The sequence below is a fragment of the Mastomys coucha genome, unplaced genomic scaffold (assembly GCF_008632895.1).
Source record: "Mastomys coucha isolate ucsf_1 unplaced genomic scaffold, UCSF_Mcou_1 pScaffold14, whole genome shotgun sequence".
In the NCBI taxonomy this organism is placed as follows: Eukaryota; Metazoa; Chordata; class Mammalia; order Rodentia; family Muridae; genus Mastomys; species Mastomys coucha.
The window spans coordinates 62801020-62804014 of record NW_022196896.1 but is presented as its reverse complement, the minus strand read 5'-3'; the positions used below and the strand labels follow the sequence as shown (position 1 = coordinate 62804014).

Sequence of the window (2995 nt, the reverse complement as noted above, 5' to 3'; positions counted from 1 at the left end):
CTCTCTCTCTCTCTCTCTCTCTCTCTCTCTCTCCTATTGTCATTCTAAGCAAAGCTCCACTCCAAGCTTTGTCCTCCTTTAAGCCCTGTCATGTTTAGATCTCCATATATTCTATTGTTTCTAGCTAATATTTTCCCTCCCACTTTAAAGCCACTTCATTCTAATAAATCTCATTCTGGGGGGTGGGGATTATGAATTATATGTCAGCTTCCTTTCTAGACTGACCACTTGTGTCATATTCTCTGTTCTGTTTGGCAGGAAGGAGTACCAAGAGGATGAAGCTTTGCTTGGCCTCTGGCATTTGTGATGGAATACTATGATTTCATAGTACAAAGAATTTGGGATACATCAGGAACCTCATCTAAGATTCCAAACGTCCCTTTCTCTTGCTTTCCTCCAGGTGCATCTTGGGAAATGCCAGAGTAATTAAGAAGAGTAAAATTAACTGAAAGGTGGACTTCATGATGCAGCTTCCAGGAGGTCATCATCTATGATGGTGTGGAACTTTGAAGGGATGTAGCAACTTGAGGATTGCCCATGCTACTGCAAGTAAACCCAATAAACCCACTGGTTTGGTTTACCACATTGGATCCTAGTAGAGTCGTGATTTTGGCCTGTATCAGTATTTTGCCTGGGGTGTTCACATCATCACAGGAAAAGTTAATGCAACATTACTTCATTTATCCTAGCACTCTAAACTCTATCAGCCAGGATCTACAACTTCTCTAAGACACTAAAGTCAATTACTTGAGGATATCTTGCTGATGTTTTTCCAGAGCACAACATTGAGGTCTGAAGCTATAAAATAAGTGACATCATCTCTGTGAATATCTGGCTGGTTCTGTCCAGGAGGCTCATCTCCTGTCTGCCCAGCAATGATGTCAAGTCTAGTCTAAGGGCCATGGGGAAACTCCCAATCTCTTCTCACATTCCAACCTTAAGATCACCCCAGTGTGAGCTTGACCAGATAGGGCTGCCCCAGCCTTCACAGACTGGTACTATGTTTCTCTGACCAGCTTGACTCTAGAGCTGGGTCTAGATGGAGAAAGGACATCACACATCCCACCTGTGAGTACCAAGACCAAACTGAAGAAGCTGCAGGGTGTGGTTGGCACATCCACCTGCTCACAGAGCCCCTGTGGGTCATAGATACAGAAAATGAAACCTTAGTTATCATGAGATAACACAGATCCCATTTCCCTCTCTTCTAGAACTTAAAAAAAAAATCAAATGTCTTGGGGATCCTCACACACACCTGCAAGGAAAGAATGACTTCAGTAAAATAAAGACTGCTATTTAATCTAGCCATGTCTGGTAGAGCTGGCCTGATCCTTATAAAAAGCTCATTCTACTAAATGGCAAATGGTGTCAGGAATATTCATGATTCCTACACTATTAAGTGCTGTAATGGTTAACATGGATTGTCACTTCGACAGGATCCGGAACCAAGAGATAAACTTCCATTATGTCTGTGAAGAATTTTCTAGATCACTTTAGTTGGAACGGAAAGACAGACCCTAAGATGGATGGTACCTTTTTATGGGTGAGAGTCCTGAGCTGAACGAAAAGTAGTAAGTGTTCTGTGTAGCATCTCTCTCTCTCTCCCTCCCTCTCTCTCTTTCTGTCTAACTGCATATGCTCCATGGCCACCATACTTGCCAAAATAGCAAAACAAACCCTTCCTTCCTTAAGTTGCTTTTATCGGGTATTTTGCAAGTACCTAACACAGATTCTGTTGCTCTGTTAAAGATGCACACATCATGAAATGAGAAGAGACACTGTCCTCTCTCCCTCCTGTCTTCTAGATTCTTCCTGACAGCACCTCCTCTATTAGGGCCTTCTTTGTGTCCCAAAGACTATTCCCAGTTCCAAATAACTATTGATTTCTGTATTCAGGAGATAAACACTTTAATTAACAGAACAATACGTTTCTATTGGAATATTTTTCATGGCTGAAACCCGCTAAAGTAGTACAAAACAATGAAGGAAGACTCAGTGCACCTCTGCATGGAATTCAATGCCAGTGCCTGGGACACATCACAGGAATTAAAGGCAAGCGAGAGGCATGTGATTTAGGGCTTTGTGGAATGCAGACACAACATCTTTTGTTAAGAAAAAAAAAGAAAAAAGAAAAAAAGAAATCTCAACACCTAAAGAATATCAGCAAGTGATAAAAAAAAAAAAAAGACAGTTACCACAGGCAACTCAGGCAGTACACAGATCAGATAGAAACCGATCCTCTGAGGATGCTGGCCGGCTATTGAGAGTACCTATTCCTGGCGATGGGTAGCCGTATCTGTGAATTCTAGATCTGATTGAGTCACCCTACCTCAGTGAATAAGGTAGATAATTCCTGATATCAATATTGAGCCTTCACATGCATGCATGTGCACATCTGCCCACATACACATGTGCATTAAGACATAAACAAGTGTATGCCAAAAACGCACATGCACATAGTGTTAAAAAATGGTTGAGGTTGGGTATTTCTCCGTTGTTGGCCACCTTGTCAAAGAACTGAAAATAAATCCGTATCGATTTGCAAACGGAGTCAGGTAATTTTATTTGGGGAAGAGGGGCTTAGAGAGTGATATACTATCAAGGTTGACAGCAAGCCACATGAGTGAGGATACTCAAAGGTCCTGATTACTGTTGGGGGCTTCCTTTTACAGGACTCAAGGGAAGGAGTTTGTTCACTGATGGGGGTGGTAAAGATGGCTCTCTGTTTCAGTTGATAGATTAGGGTATAGATCCTTCTTCCCTTCCCTTAATGCATCTGATTTTAATCCTATGCCTGTCCAACTCTGCATAAGATGATAAATAGGGGAGTCTCCCTAAAAGTTCAGTTGAAGAACCAGTTTTGCACATGTACGCCAAGCTGGGCCAAGCCAGATCAGCCTTTCCATCCTCTGTATGCAGACATTGGGAAGATGTTTCAATAGAAACTATCTGGCCAGGCAGTGGGGGCACACGCCTTTAATCCTAGCACTTGGGA

At 42.2% G+C, this 2995-nt stretch overlaps 1 long non-coding RNA gene across 1 annotated transcript in view; it reads left to right on the top strand.

Annotated features, from left to right (window-relative positions):
• LOC116089125 overlaps nucleotides 1-585 on the top strand; it is an 856-nt gene extending 271 nt beyond the window's left edge. The window contains exon 2 of the long non-coding RNA XR_004118170.1: nucleotides 401-585. This is a non-coding gene — a long non-coding RNA (uncharacterized LOC116089125). The remainder of the gene's footprint in view (nucleotides 1-400) is intronic.
• The last annotated feature ends 2410 nt before the right edge of the window (nucleotides 586-2995 follow it).